Consider the following 17,020-nt stretch of genomic DNA (forward strand, 5'->3'; position numbering starts at 1 on the left):
GGAAACATACATTTTCAGGGCCCTGACTACGTCCAGCAACTTGGAATCCTCCAAGTCCCTAATAGCCGCAGGCACCACAATAGGTTGGTTCAAGTGAAAAGCTGAGACCACCTTCGGGAGAAACTGAGGACGAGTCCTCAATTCTGCCCTATCCATCTTATGACCACTTTCCATGTGAGATATTTTAATTCCACAGTCTTAAGTGGTTCGAACCAATGTGATTTCAGGAATGCCAAAACCACATTGAGATCCCAAGGTGCCACTGGGGGCACAAAAGGAGGCTGAATATGCAGAACTCCTTTGACAAAAGTCTGAACTTCAGGCAGTGAAGCCAGTTCTTTCTGGAAGAAAATCGACAGAGCCGAAATCTGGACCTTGATGGACCCCAATTTGAGGCCCAACGTCACCCCTGCTTGCAGGAAGTGTTGGAATCGACCCAGTTGAAATTCCTCATTCGGGGCCTTCATGGCCTCACACCAAGCAACATATTTCCGCCAAATGCGGTAATAATGTCTTGCGGTGACATCCTTCCTGGCTTTGATCAGGGTAGGGATGACTTCCTCCGGAATACCCTTTTCCTTTAGGATCCGGTGTTCAACCGCCATGCCGTCAAACGCAGCAGCGGTAAGTCTTGGAACAGACAGGGTCCCTGCTGCAGCGGGTCTTGTCTGAGCGGCAGAGGCCAAAGGTCCTCTGCCCGCATCTCTTGAAGTTCCGGGTACCAAGCTCTTCTTGGCCAATCCGGAACCACGAGTATGGTTTTCACTCCTCGCATTCTTATTATTCTCAGTACCCTGGGTATGAGAGGTAGAGGAGGAAACACATAAACCGACTGGTACACCCACGGTGTCACTAGAGCGTCCACAGCGATCGCCTGAGGGTCCCTTGACCTGGCGCAATATCTTTTCAACTTTTTGTTGAGGCGGGACGCCATCATGTCCACCCGTGGTCATTCCCAACGGTTTACCCGCATTTGGAAAACTTCTGGAAGAAGTCCCCATTCTCCCGGGTGTAGGTCGCCCATCGGAGAATCCTTGTGGCTTCTGCCATCGCCATCCTGCTTCTTGTGCCGCCCTGTCTGTTTACATGGGCTACCGCCGTGATGTTGTCTGATTGGATCAGTACCGGCTGGTTCTGAAGCAGGGGCCTTGCTTGGCTTAGGGCATTGTAAATGGCCCTTAGCTCCAGAATAATTATGTGAAGCGAAATCTCCTTGGAAATTTCTTCCCTGTGTGACTGCACTCCAGCCCCGAAGGCTGGCCTCCGTGGTCACCAGGACCCAGTCCTGTATTCCGAATCTGCGGCCCTCTAGTAGATGAGCCCTCTGCAGCCACCACAGCAGCGACACCCTGTTTCTTGCCGACAGGGTTATCCGCTGTTGTATCTGTAGATGGGACCCGGACCATTTGTCCCACAGGTCCCACTGGAACGTCCTTGCGTGGAACCTTCCGAATGGAATTATGCTTCGTACGAAGCTACCATTTTTTTTTTTTATTTTTTTTTCAGGACTCGTGTGCTTCCACTGGAAGAAACACTCTTTTCTGGTCTGTGTCCAGAATCATTCCCAGGAACAGAAGACATGTCGTCGGGACCAGCTGTGACTTTGGAATATTGAGAATCCAGTCTTGCTGTTGTAGCACTTCCCGAGAGAGTGCTACTCCCACTACCAACTGTTCTTTGGACCTCGCCTTTATCAGGAGATCGTCCAAGTACGGGATAATAAAAACTTCCTTCTTGCGAAGGAGTATCATCATTTCGGCCATTACCTTGGTAAAGACCTTCGGTGCCGTGGACAACTCCAACGGCAGCGTCTGGAACTGATAGTGACAGTCCTGTACCACACATCTGAGGTACTCCTGGTGAGGAGGGTAAATGGGGACATGCAGGTACGCATCCTTGATGTCCAGGGAGACCCTGTAATCCCCCTCGTCCAGGCTCGTAATAACCGCCCTGAGCGATTCCATCTCGAACTTGAATCTTCTGATATAAAAGTTCAAGTATTTTAATTTTAAGATGGGTCTCACCGAACCGTTCTGTTTCGGTACCACAATTATTGTGGAATAGTAACCCCTTCCATGCTGAAGGAGGGGCACCTTGACAATCACTTGTTGTGATTATAGTGTTGAATAGCCACCAACACCGCCTCCCTGGCAGAGGGAGGTGCCGGTAAGGCAGATTTTAGGAAACGGCGGGGGGAAGAACGTCTCGAACTCCAGCCTGTACCCCTGAGATACTACTTGAAGGACCCAGGGATCCATGTGAGAGAGCACACCGGGCGCTGAAATTTCTGAGACGGGCCCCCACCGTACCCGGGTCCGCCTGAGCAGCCCCAGCGTTATGCTGTGGACTTACCGGACGCAGGGAGGACTTCTGCTCTTGGGAACTAGCTGTGTGCTGCAGCTTTTTCCTCTACCTTTGCCTCTCGGCAGAAAGGATGAGCCTCTAGCCCTCTTGCTTTTCTGGGGCCGAAAGGACTGTACTTGATGATACGGTGCTTTCTTTTGTTGTGGGGTAGCCTGTGGCAAAAAAGTCGATTTCCCAGCAGTAGCTGTGGAAACGAGGTCTGAAAGACCATCCCCAAACAGTTTTACCCCCTTATAGGGCAAAACTTCCATGTGCCGATTCGAGTCGGCATCGCCTGACCATTGCCGAGTCCATAACCCCCGTCTGGCGGCAATGGACCTAGCGCTTATTTGTGATGCCAGCCGGCAAATATCCCTCTGTGCATCACGCATGTATAAGACCACGTCTTTTATATGCTCTATTGTCAGCAAAATATTGTCCCTATCCATAGTAATTTTCCGACAGGGAATCTGACCACGCAGCGGGAGCACTTCACATCCATGCCGAAGCAATGGCTGGTCGCAATATAATGCCCGAGTGTGTGACTATATCTTTTAGGGTAACCCCCTGCTTTTTATCAGCAGGTTCCTTCAGGGCGGCCGTATCCGGAGACGGTAGTGCCACCTTTTCTGATAAGCGTGTAAGCGCTGTATCTACCCTATGGGGTGTTTCCCAACGTGACCTATCCTCTGGCGGGAAAGGGTACGCTGCCAATTACCGTTTAGAAATTATCAATTTCTTACCGGGGGAAGACCACGCTTCCTCACACACCTCATTTAATTTCTCAGATGCAGGAAAAACTACTGGTAGTTTTCTCTCACCAAACATAATACCCTTTTATGTGGTACCTGGGGTATTATCATAAATGTGTAATACATTTTTCATTGCCTCAATCATGTAACGGGTGGACCTATTTGGAGGGTACACTAGTCTCATCGTCGTCGACACTGGAGTCGGTATCCGTGTCGACATCTGTTTCTGCCATCTGAGGTAGCGGCCGTTTTTAGAGCCCCCCATGACATTTGAGACGCTGGAACAGGCAAAAGCTGAGTAGCCGGCTGTTCTGTGTCGTCGACCTTTTGTGTAAGGAGTTGACACTTTCACGTAATCCTTCCATAAGTCCAACCACACCGGTGTCGATCCCGCAGGGGGTGACATCACATTTACTGGCATTCGCTCCGCCTCCACATCATTATCCTCCTCATACATGTCGACACAGCCGTACCGACACACAGCACACACACAGGGAATGCTCTGACAGAGGACAGGACCCCACAAAGCCCTTTGGGGAGACAGAGGGAGAGTATGCCAGCACACACCAGGGCGCTATATATCACAGGGATATCACATATAAGAGTGTTTTCCCTTATAGCTGCCTATATTTATTGTATACTGCGCCTAAATTGTGCCCCCCCTCTCTTTTTAACCCTTTCTGTAGTGTATTGACTGCAGGGGAGAGCCAGGGAGCTTCCCTCCAACGGAGCTGTGAGGGAAAAATGGCGCCAGTGTGCTGAAGGAGATAGCTCCGCCCCTTTTTCGCGGACTTTCTCCCGCATTTTTATGGATTCTGGCAGGGGTTAAAAAGCACCTATATAGCCTCTGGGGCTATATATGGTGCCAGTTTGCCAGCCAAGGTGTCAGTATTGCTGCTCAGGGCGCCTCCCCCCCCAGCGCCCTGCACCCATCAGTGACCGAAGTGTGTGGTGTGCATGAGGAGCAATGGCGCACAACTGCAGTGCTGTGCGCTACCTTGGAGAAGACCGAAGTCTTCAGCCGCCGATTTTCCGGACCACCTTCTTGCTTCTGGCTCTGTAAGGGGGACGGCGGCGCGGCTCCGGGAACGGACGACGAGGTCGGGTCCTGTGTTCGATCCCTCTGGAGCTAATGGTGTCCAGTAGCCTAAGAAGCCCAAGCTACCACCACTTAGGTAGGTTCGCTTCTTCTCCCCTTAGTCCCTCGATGCAGTAAGCCTGTTGCCAGCAGGTCTCACTGAAAATAAAAAACCTAACAAACACTTTCTTCCTAGGAGCTCAGGAGAGCCCCTGGTGTGCATCCAGCTCAGCCGGGCACAGAAATCTAACTGAGGCTTGGAGGAGGGTCATAGGGGGAGGAGCCAGTGCACACCAGATAGTCCTAAATCTTTCTTTAGATGTGCCCAGTCTCCTGCGGAGCCGTCTATTCCCCTGTGGTCCTTACGGAGTCCCCAGCATTCACTAGGACGTCAGAGAAATACGGTTTATCACCATATAGAACAAAGCACCTTCAATATTAATTATATGCACACATTTTGTGTAGAGAGCAGCAGCACAAGGATACTTATCCTCGAAGCAGCAAGAAATTAATTTATGTATTTATAGTAAACATTAGTAGGCACCTAGACAAACGATATGGTTCACCACCTATGTATTATTAGCCAGTGATGCGCACACTGCGAACATGGAGTAAAACTTTAACAGTGGCGGTGTAATGAAATTATACCTAGGAGTCTTTTACTCCTAGATACAAAGGTATCATTATAAGACATTTGGCAACTAGCATTGCTACAAATACTGCAACATTGTTTAAGATACTGAAAACAATGAAGAAATACAATAATCACAGTGGCTAAGCTTTTTAATTCACTTTATTATATATTTTTTTCACTTTTTCACAACTGAATTCACATGCACTATATTTCGCTCATGTTTTAAAGATTTAAATAAAAGTTACATTTTAGAATTTGTGGTCATCTATCATGATAAATACTTGACTTTAAGAATGTATTATAGTCCGAGTGTGCCCACTACAGGGAAACTTCTTTTTTCTTTTGACCTTCTATAAGAGCATACACATGCCAAATGAATATAGTACTAGAAAGTATACATGGGCTACTGAGTTTGAATTTGTAAGACCTGTACACACACAAGTCTGAGGGTGGTAAACAAGCCCCCTGCTCCTTCCTGCACCAGTCCTAGCTGAATGCTTTATATGTACATAAGGGTAAACAAGACACTTTAATCAGGCATGTCCAAACGGCGGCCCTCTAGCTGTTGTGAAACTACATATCCCAGCATGCCCTGACACAGTTTTGCTGTCAGAGAATGCTAAACTGTGTCAGAGCATGCTGGGATGTGTAGTTTCTCAACAGCTGGAGGGCCGCAGTTTGGACATGCCTGCTTTACATCTACTATAATAATTTATTTGGGGGTCTGTACCATGGATAGATCAGAACCCTCCCAGAAGTACTGGGAATGTAAAGCAATGAAACTCTGTGGTACATGAGGCATTGATTCAATATTGCCTTATCCTCAATAGTCTGCTCTTTTTATGTTTATTAGAACCCTTTTGGAGCTAGTTGGAAGGCATCTGCACTGGCAAACTCCAATTTGTGGATTTGGGACTGGAGGCATGGCAGTGTAATACTATCAGGTGTGTTCCAATGTGTATGGGTCATTGGGTCGACCCAACTTAGGTCGACAGTCATTAGGTCAACCACTGAAGGTTGACATGCATTAGGTCGACATGGGCATTAGGTCGATATGTACTAGGTCGACAGGTGAAAAGGTCGACATGAGTTTTTGAACTGTTTTTGGTGTTGTTTTCTTCGTAAAGTAACGGGGAACCCCAATTAGTGTACCGTGTCCTCTCGCATGGCTCGCTCGGGCAAGGTGCCTCGCTCTGCTACCGTTTCACTCGGCACAGGTTACCGTTCCAAACGTAGTCTACGTGGGTTGTCAAGTATGGAAAAATCCAAAAAATGAAAAAAAATTGGGAAAAAACTCATGTCGACCTTTTGACCTGTCGACCTAGTACATGTCGACCTAATGACCATGTCAACCTATTGACCATGTCAACCTAATGCATGTCAACCTTCAGTGGTTGACCTAATTTAAGCTGTGTCGACCTAATGACGTATCCCATTCCAACCAAGACCAACAGTTTCAATTATATGCCATAGTGCACCGTAATAAAAAAAAACTTCTCGCATGATGTGGGGAGTGGGTGACTCAGCAACACCATCCTTGCTCAGTAACAGGAGTTTAGGTGGAGACAGAGCTGAACATTATAGCAGTGGTGAAAAGTGACTTGGGAAGTGACAGAGTTACTGTCAGACAAAAGAGGACAGGCAGCCCATAGAGTACAGTTGGGTCGGCAACACAAAGCCAGACAAGACTTCAGAGTTCACATGTGAGCAAGTCAGCAACAAGGACATGGCCGCAACTAAGGGGGGGCTAGGGGGGCATGTGACCTGGGCGCCGGATAGGAGGGGGCGCCGCAACGGTCACTTTGACCCACCTAACACCCCCTCCGAGTCCCGATGCGCACAGGCCCCTTAGAGCCGTCGGAGCTGCACAAGGCAGTCCAGACTCTACTAGCTGCCGCCTACTGTGATGAAACTTAAAATAAACTACAGCTCCCAGAAGTCCTTGCTGCGGGAGCTGTAGTTTACTTTCAGTTTCTTCTATGTGGACAGTCGTGGGCTGCCTGTTGTGCCCTAAGAGGGGGCACAGGGAATAAGTTACCCCAGCCTCCCTCTGCTGCCTTTGATCCCCGCAGCAGTGCACTATTGCACTGCTGAGCTGGAAAATGAATGACAGCCGGAGTTCCGAAAAGGGGGCGGAGCTACACGGCACTGTACTCAGTGCCAGGCCAGCCAGCACCAGCGGAGACAGGAGGGGAGAGAAGAGCAGCAGCACAGCCTAAATAGTGAGTGTGTTATAGTGAAGGGGCACTGTATGTGTGTGCAACTACTATATATGTGTGTATGAATGTGTGCATGTGTGTGACTGTGTGTGACTATATATCTTCATGTGTGCTTGTGTGTCACTCACTGTATATATGTATGTATGTATGTATATACCTATATGTTCACTTGAATGAAGAGCATCTCCGTCCGGGCAGGTGCGTGCGCCCAGACGGAGATGCTCAGAATGGGAGCCTCTCTGTGGACTCCCGGCGTGACAAGGTGGACGGATCGACTAGTCACTCTGGGAGTGCACACCTACGACGGAGCCGTCTCAGATGAGCGTGGTTCCATCTGTATATACAGTATACAGGTGTGTGACTGTATGTATGTGAGTGAATGTATGCATGCGTGTATGTGTGAAGATGTGTGACAGTATGAATGTGTGTGATTTTAAATATCTATCAATGTATGGGATATTATTTCTTTTCTACTTTATCCGTAGCCCAAATGTCTAACCAAGTCCGGCTAAATGTCTAGATAAGAAGCTTTACAGCAGCTACCAGCACTTTGACCTTATGGAGTTTATATATATATATATGGGTTGGGGTTACGTGGCCAGTGCACGGTCAGCATACCGACGCCAGAATGCCGGCAGGGGGCGAGCACAACAAAGCCCCTTGTGGGCTTGCTGCGCTTGCCACAGGTTCTGTTCCTGCTCTATGGGTGTCGTGGACACCCATGAGTGGAAATAGCACCTGTTAACTGGTATTGCCTGGCGGCATTGTCAGTCTTCAGGATCCTGGCATCAATATGCTGTCCACCGGGATCCCATACATCGGCCACGTAACTGCATCCCATATATATATGCATACTGTATATATGTGTGGCAATGCGGCGGCACTCACCAGACTTGCAAATAATCAGTAGTGATACTTGTCCCTGACGACAGACGGAGGCCTGAAACGTAGGACTCCAATAAAGGCCGCTTATGATTATTTGCAAATCTGGTGAGTGCCGCCTCATTGCGCCACACATGTCCACAGGGTTGACACACTTGGTAAGGCACCGCAGCAAGGAACGGTATTTATACACGAGGAGTGCCGGGCACAGGAATAGAGTATATACTGTGTGTGTGTGTATGTATATATATATATATATATATATATATATATATACATACAAAGGTGACGTTCTTCTAGAGAGGGGTACAGATCCATCCACTCTCAATATGCAAAGAACAGGCGGCACTCCAGGGTCTTAATGAAAGATCAATATATTGTGCAAAAAAATTCAAATCAGTGCAAAAATGCACTGATCTGTACCCCTCTCTAGATGAACGTCACCTTTGCATATTGGATAGTAGGAAGGCACCGGAGCAGTTGTTTCTTAGAGGGAGTGCCGACTTTACCAGTTTTGTATATATATATATATATATATATATATATATATATATATATACGCACACAGATTTACACCTGGGGGGGGGGGGGGGGCGCCAGCTTACTGCCTTGCCCCGGGTGGCAAAAATCCTAGTTTCGGCCCTGACAAGGACATTGGGATAAACAGGCATACTGTATCCAGGGGCAACACAAAACCTGGCAGCAAGTCTAATAAAAAAAAAAAAAAAAGAAATAAAGGCCTTGAGAATGAGGAATGAGTGTCAGTTTATTAAGAGTAATAGGTTGTTAATCAACCTGTTCAATGCTGCTCTGGTTCAGTGACAACATAATCCTGCTGTAATATGCTGACTAAGCCTGTGGATCATGCATAAAGTGTGCTTTACAGTAATGCAGATAAAAAATCCCTTTCTGCATTGATTCATGCACACTAATAAGACCCAGCCCAGCAGGTTAGGCCTGCCTGAATTAAGTTGATGGAGGAAGACCAGTGTCGGACTGGCCCACAGGGGTACAGGGGAAACCCCCGGTGGGCCCCAGGTTCCAGACTCTATCATTGTGCATTTTAATTATACATATGTTACATTATACTGCACAAGACCTGTGGTGTATTTTCTACAGTGTGTTGCTGTTTTTAATCTGGTACATTATTATGCATGCACTAGCAGTAATTACTATATATATATATATATATATATATATATATAATGATCAAGGGGCCCAGACATGCACTCTATAGTGGTTAGCCAAACCTTTCTGGTGTTCTGGTGGTTGGCCACACCCACACTGGAGCCTGGTCACACCCTTAAGCATGGGCACCTACCACTGCATTTCCCCGGAGGGCCCTTCATGACCCAGACGGACACTGAGGAAGACTAACCTGTCCCAACAGCAGCTGAAATTCATCACCAACTTGTCGAGGTGTACGGTGAAACAGGTTTGCTGTAAAGCTGTTATTGTTGTGAATAAAGCAGCCAATGAGAGGTATGGAATTTTGGGGGATTGAGAAGCAAATAATTGAATCTGAGAACCATTCCATCTACATGAGTGAGAGAGCCAGAAGATTCTGCTGCTGGAAGCTGGTTCAGAACTGTAACATACTGTTGTTCTCTGGTTCTGGTCACACAGATGTTCTTTGGTAACATATCTGCTGTGGCAAGCTACCTTGTTTCCTTTATCAATATCTAGTATAGCTGTATTCACTGATATACTAGATGACAAGCATGCCCTATTTAAGGTTGTCATGGCCTCTAGTCTTCAGGCATTGTTTATTTACTGTAAGTACTGTCTCACTTTCTTTTACTACTGACTATGACCCTGGCCTTTATTGGCATCTATGTTCTTTTATTTTTTTCTAATTTAGGAGGAAGGTAGTTGTATCCCTTAATTGACAGCAGAACCATCATTACACATTTATTTACAAACTATAATTTTTGTATAGTGTCTCCAGCTCATTTAATTTTCTCTGACCTATGCTAGTGGCTCTGACCTATGCTGTCTCTTTGCTGCCTATTGTTCTTGTCCTTTGTTAGCTGCTGCTGTACCTTGTGAAGTTAGCCTGGGGTTTATGACCTGTAGGCATCCTTTGGTTATGTCCATTACTTCTTTGTGACATTCCCTGGTGAAGGCTGAGACACCTATTTGATTCAGCATACTCTGTTAGGAACATAGGCGTGCGCAGGGGGGGGGGGGGTGCCTGGTGCGCACAGGCACCCCCTAATGTCCGGCACCCCGATCTCACATGCCTGATGCAGCGATCGCCGAGCTTGCTGATTACTGTCCCCTCTGTGTTGCACCCTGTCAGGACTGCATTACTGACTGGACGCCTGGGTTAATCAAGGTTGCCACTGCCACCGGCTTTCAAACTCCCAGCTCTACCACCATGTACAAAAACAGCGTGATGTGACGTGATGACATCATGCTGCTCGCACGCCCACCCGCCACATGCCCACCTCTCTCCTTCTATTCTATGCCAACGCCAGCCACTGATGAGCAGCATGCAGCCAGCGTTCAATACTGGCAGGCGGTCGGCAGCAGCATTGACACATCACTCATTTTTCCAGCAGCAGCAGTACTAGTCTGCGACTGTCAGTGTCAGTGAGTTACTGCAGCATGCAGGGGAAAGAGAGGGGCAGCCAGACCAGGCTGAGGAGGAGCACTGTAATTGCAGTGAGTGCCATCAGGGTTGTTTGTTTGGTGCACACCACAACATCTGACAATGTATCTGCATTATTAGGATTGGTACAAGGGTGGATGCTTTATATTGTGTTGACCGTCAATAGATGGTGCTAGACACGTCCAAAAGGCGGTGCTAGACACACCCCTCCAACAGTGCACCCCCTAATAAAATGTGCTGCGCACGCCTATGGTTAGGAAGCACCAATGTCTAGTGACAAGGCATGTGTGACACTCCTATTGTTGCTGTAGTGTGTCAGTGTGGACCGTACCTTTTCTTTAAGGCCCACTTGCCACAGCAGAGACTCAATACAATGACAAGACCAAAGGGTGAAGTGACGTCAGTTTTATCGAACAGGGTCACTCCGTCATTGTTTATCTGTTTCAAGTAAAAGGCAAAACAACACATACAGTGCAACACAGTATTGAATGAATGAAACCAATATGGGTAACAGTACAATATCTCAGCTACAATATCTCAGCTTGGCTGTTACTGCTAGCAACTCTGTAAGTATTATAACAACTATATTTTGAACTTTAACTCTCCTGTACTATGAATAATAAGGGTAAATGTCACGTGACTCAAAGAGTTAGCTTTACAGCACCTAGGACCTGATCTATGTTTGAAGGATAAAATCGACACATTCCGCACTGCGATAATTGTGATTACATCGCATGGATGTATCAATTATTGCATGCAGGGGCAGAGCTTGCGAGCTTTCGACCACCCCTCTCCCCCACCACTGGGTTGAGGTGCCTGTTAGCTTTTACCCTGAAGCAGTTGCACTGGTTCTCCACAGGGTTTTAGTGTGCACACCTGCTCTCTCCCTCTCTTATTGGTTCTATGTCACCTGTCCACAGGTATTTCTAAAATGGGTGCAGTGTGTGAGTTGCACACGGTCCTCCAAGGTCCGAGGGAAGGGAGGGAACACCGCACACACTGCACCCATTGAGTATACTTACCGCTCCGGAGTCCCGGAGGCGGTGGCCCTGCAGTGCGGGCACAAATCACTTGGAAAATGGCCGCCACAGCCATTCCTGAGTGACTTACGCATGCGCACTGGATATGTCCCCGGTAGCAAGGCGCGGGCGCCATATTCCCGCAGACCTGCGTATGTCTACTAGCAGTCGGAGAGAAGGGGGCCCATAAACAGAGGCTGCACCCGGGTCCCCTGAGGATTTCTTTCTCCAAGCTTCTGACAATGTGACATCCATATTCTTTCAGCATGTAAGTGCCCACCCAGTTTGTTACGTCAGTCACGGTGGATCAGGCATTATGAATGCACAACACACTGCCCAATCCATCTGTAGATATATCTGTAGATCAACTGATCTGTAGATATATCTATAAGTGTGTACCCAGCCTAACAGTATTTGTACAAATATTTTGGGTTTATGATGGAACTATAGGTCCATTTACTTTATGCTCAGGCATGATTTTTTTTCTGCATTTCCAAAGCAAACAGCAGATGAAGATTTATTAATGGATCAAAGGTAACATTTAGAGGAATCACAGAAAACAAGATGACGAGAAAATGAGTAGAACTGCTTTTATTTAATCACAAATAGGTCAATAGGTATCAACACCTCACATTCAGTCTCTGTGAGAGAATGGGTAGTAGATTTTATTACCTTTTGTCATCTGTATGGTCAACTGTCATTTTCCAGGTAGCATATTAGCTCACACCGATACGCAGTTGCTGCCACGTGCTGCAGACAGAGCTGTTATTGTTAAACACAGAATATTTTAAGAAGCCAATTATAGTGGTTACATGGCACTTACGTACTAACAATTTAATAAGTGCTTCAACTGTTCCGAGGTGTCTTTCTGACAGAACGAGACAGAGGATGGGGAAGAGCGGGAGAAAAAGATAGACACTGTAATAATATAGGAGAAAAGAAAATTAAACAGAGAAAATAATTGCATGTGAAGGCAAGCAAGAGTGGAAAAGGTTTTCTAGAAAGAGAGAGATGTACGGACAGAAATACGAAGACAGAAAAGATGAATAGAGAAACGGAGAAAAATAACATGAAAGAGACAAAAAAAAAAAGGATGAAACAGTAAAACGACAGAGACATGGGTGGGAGGAAAAGGAGTTTGGATTTTTGTGATAATAGACGAGAGATGTAAGGTATGAAAAAGTGGGTCAACAAAGACAAGAGGTTAGAAACAGATTGCAGAGAACAAGATGAGTAGAGCAAGATAGAGATGATCAGATGTATGGGAATTAATATCCAGGAGAATAAAAAGAGAAAAAGAAAAATGAGTGGGTCAGTGTGGGAGATGGAAACATAAAGTGAAAAATATTGAATTTGATGCTTGCGCAGCAGAGCTGACAGTCTCAGAACGCTGACATCTGCTACCTGATCATCAGTGAAACACAAGGTTAAGAAGTTGAAAGGGATTTCCATAATCCCAAAACCGATTGACTTCAGAGATACCAGTGTAATATCAGTCAGGAAAGAAGGTGAATTGTTCTTTGTTATACACGCTGCTTCAAGCGGCTTTGCACTGTGCTCTGACTTAACACCTCTGTCTGTAAAGTCTGGTTGAAGAAAACAGAACACACGTTATAGCCGGAGGGTTTTATGAAGGGCAGCTCATGGTCTTTATTCTGTAGCTCAGTGACAAGTGATGCAATAGAGAAGCAGGAGCAGAGACCTAATGGGTTCCTATTTATGGGGAATGTAAGTGCTTCAGGCTGGCTGCTACAAATCATCCCCACCAGCTTTATTATTAATATTATTTATTTATTGCCAGTTATTTATATATCGCACACATATTCCGCAGCGCTTTACAGAGATGTTTTTGGCCATTCACATCAGTCCCTGCCCCAGTGGAGCTTACAATCTATATTCCCTATCACACGCACATACACAGGGACGTCTTAACAGCAGTGTGGGCCCCTGGGCACAGCAATGCACTGGGGCCCCTACCCATCCTCCATGGGTGGGGGTGCTATCAGCGGCAGCTTTGATGTCCCGCGGGCGGTAGGGGGTGTTCTATCTTCCGCTCAGCATGTAGGACCTGGAGCAGTAATTTCTGCTAATTAATCCTTTACTGCACAGATGGGGTGGGAGGGAGAACACTAAACTGTAGAAGGGGGCACTGGGCTGAATGAAGGGGCCCCGGTACATGACTTCCAGCGCAGTATGGGGTGTTTAATATGTAAAGGAGGGGTCGATAGTGGAGTGGGATCAATATTCATAATTTTCTGGTGAGAGGGCAGCTTGCTTGACTGCAGATATCTCAAGTTCCTGGAAAAAGATTTCTTAGCTTTGAATGGGATAAAAAATTAGAGTGTCTCCCTTGTCAGGAGGTACTGGGGACTTGGGGATCAGAGTTCAGGAGCCAGAGCAATCCACCAACAAATATATAAAACTGCATACCAGGCGTGAGGAGCTGGAGCAGGGACCAGCTGCTTGAAGGCTGATATCTCTGGTTCTTTGCATAGTAGAGACAAGCTGCCAGTGTCCACCGAAAGTGGAGAGTCCCAGCTTTTGAAATGTTCCCTCAGAAAAACTGTAAGTCATACAGAGCCCGAGATATCTGGCTGGGAATAGCAATTAACAGGCTTGGATGGGGACCACTGCTTTGAAGTCAGATATCTCTGGTTCCCTAGGGCCGATTTTCAAAAATCTGGTACCCCTGGAAAGAGGGGACCCTCAGCTATCAGCCTAGGGTCCTTATACTCCTGGGGCCCTTGGGCAAGAGCCCACTGAGCCCATACGAAAAGACGGCCCTGCACATACACTCACACTAGGGTTAATTTTGTTGAAAGACATTTACCCTACCAGTATATTTTTGGATTGTGGGAAGAAACCAGAGCACCCGGAGAAAACCCACGCAAGTATGGAGAGAATATGCAAACTTCACACAGTTAGCGCCATGGTGGGAATCAAACCCATGACCTCAGTGCTGTGAGGCAATAATGCTAACCATTACACCATCCATAATGCCTTTACATATGGCACTTAACGGTCTCTCTTCTCCACTAATCTCATCATTTCTCCTGCTCCAACTCATATCTGATGTCTTCCTCATTATATCTCACCCACCCACACCCAGAGCCGGCCCTAACCAATATGATGCCCTAGGCAAGATTTTGGCTGGTGCTCCCTAGCACCGCCGCTAGTTCTGCAGGAGATGCCAGACAAGAGTCAGCTGGCAGCTCTGCTAACGTTGGGCGCCTTTTGTTTATGAAAATGTGTCTTATTTGCATTACTATGTGGCTAGGACACACAAGCAGCTTCTGCTGATTGAAATGATATGCAGCATGCTTATATTCTGTGTGCGACTGCGGCTGTATCTGCATACGAAATGCTACATTACAGTGATTTCCACGAATACACTGCAACGTAGCATTTCGTATGCAGATACAGCCGTAGTCACACACAGAAGATAGGCATGCCGCATATCATTTTACTCAGCAGCTGCTGGTGCCCCTACGCATACCAAATGCCCTAGGCCAGTGGTTCCCAAACTGTGTGCCGTGGCACCCTGGGGTGCCTCGGGACACTTGCAGGGGTGCCTCGGGTTGGTGGTCCAGAACCAATTCAAATTCTGCATGGTCAATGTAAAAAGCAAAACCAGTGTTAATGGCTGACAATCATAAAATATATTGACAATCAGAAGCAAATCTTGTCCCTCACCACATAAGTTACCCCTAAGGATGACCTATAAAGACAATTTACTTAATTTAATATTTCTTTCTAAATTTTTCAATATGAAACTATTGGCTTAAGGGTGCCGTGAAAAAAAATCTGATACTCTAGGGCGCCATGATTCAAAAAAGTTTGGGAACCACTGCCCTAGGCATTTGCCTAGTTTGCCTATGCCTAAGGCCGGCTCTGCCCACCCCCTTTATTTATAACTGCTTACCTGCTTGCCTCTTTTCATCTGTCAGTCTATTATTTCTTATACGGATTTCATTTGTTTTCTATTTTCTGGACGTATACAGTAGTTCAGACAAGTGAATGATGTAAAGTACTGACTGTTTCTAAAGGGCCCCATACACTAGGACGATTTTACACGATTTCATACAATTCCGATATATACGTCTGATATATTGTATGAAATTGTGTACAATCGTATGTGTTTTAGATCGTATCCAATCTGATGCGCGTCCCCGTGGCTGTCGGATAAGATCCCCTAGGTCGCTGGTACTGCACTAATGATATATCGGAATTAGATGGAATCGGATGAAAAAAGTGTGTTTTTGTGCATGTGATATATCGCATGCGATGTATCACAGGGAAGTTTGACTGGCATTTTCAGGACACTCTCAGCCCCCGTAGCCCTCTATCTAGCTCGTCAGATATATCTCATGGTACAATTGTATGCCGTACGATATATTGCATGCAATGTATAGCGGCTTCATCAATCGCATGCGCTATATCTTATGCCAAAATAGCACAAAAGTACCAAATCGTATGGAATCACTCCCGGGAAGCTCCAGGGGGAGTTCAAGGGAAACTGCATCCGACTTCAGCCTCAGACATATCGTTGTAGTATATGGGGCCCTTTAGTGTGTTTAAAATGTTGCTGACTGTCTCACACTGTGCAGGTTGTCTGCATTCCCCCTCCTCTCTGGTGGTGCGGTAGACTCTGGCAGCTTTGGGCCAGAGTATACTCTGCATGCACAGGTCTCCGGGAACATGGCTTGTTCCCAGGGACATCTCTACTGCACATGAATGAATCACTGGGAATATGGGCGCAGTGACCATTTCCCAGTAATTTCTGCAGCTCTGAAGCCAGCACTGGGTCGATGAAGCGGTTAGTATTATTATATGGGTGCAGGGCAATTATATGGGTAGTGTATGGGCCCCCATGTATGAGTGTGTGGGCCCCCATGCACCCATTGTAGATAAGCCACGGGTTTACTATTCTTTTTAGTTGATTGCTCTAATTATTCTTGTTCTCTATGCTCTCTTATGTTGAATTTCTATCTCTCCTTTTATTACATAATGTTGCCATACATTGTGCAATTATCGGTCCGTGCTGATAATTACACAGTGTATGGCCTTAAACGAGCACCAATTATTATTTTTATTGTCTGCTGGCCATGAAAAATCTTCCAGCACACCCAACAGATACTGTATGTGCTCAGATATGACAGACCCACCCACGGTACACATATAAATAAACCTGACAGGAGATAAATAACAATACTCACCATCAGATGGAGGGATCAATTATCTGACTGTGTGGCCAGGATATTGCATGTTTTCAGCATGTCAGATAATTGCTCGGTCTCATGGTGCGTTCTATCTGACAGTGTAAGGCCACCTTTCCCCATCTAATCACTAATCACAAGCGGTTTTCTATTGCTTTTTGTTCAGCATTATCATTGGTCTGCATTTGTTTGTTAGTACACAAATACGCCCTTATTATATGGCCTACATTTGTCAGGAAAATGTAAATATGCATTACTGCAGC

The 17,020-nt window shown here is 46.4% G+C and overlaps 1 long non-coding RNA gene across 1 annotated transcript in view; it reads left to right on the forward strand.

The window, feature by feature from the left end:
* Positions 1 to 6,647: 6,647 nt before the first annotated feature.
* LOC134928225 (uncharacterized) overlaps positions 6,648 to 17,020 on the forward strand; it is a 38,898-nt gene continuing 28,525 nt past the window's right edge. Inside the window, exon 1 of the long non-coding RNA XR_010177870.1 lies at positions 6,648 to 7,029. This is a non-coding gene — a long non-coding RNA (uncharacterized LOC134928225). The remainder of the gene's footprint in view (positions 7,030 to 17,020) is intronic.

Source organism: Pseudophryne corroboree, chromosome 1 (assembly GCF_028390025.1).
Source record: "Pseudophryne corroboree isolate aPseCor3 chromosome 1, aPseCor3.hap2, whole genome shotgun sequence".
Lineage (NCBI taxonomy): Eukaryota > Metazoa > Chordata > Amphibia > Anura > Myobatrachidae > Pseudophryne > Pseudophryne corroboree.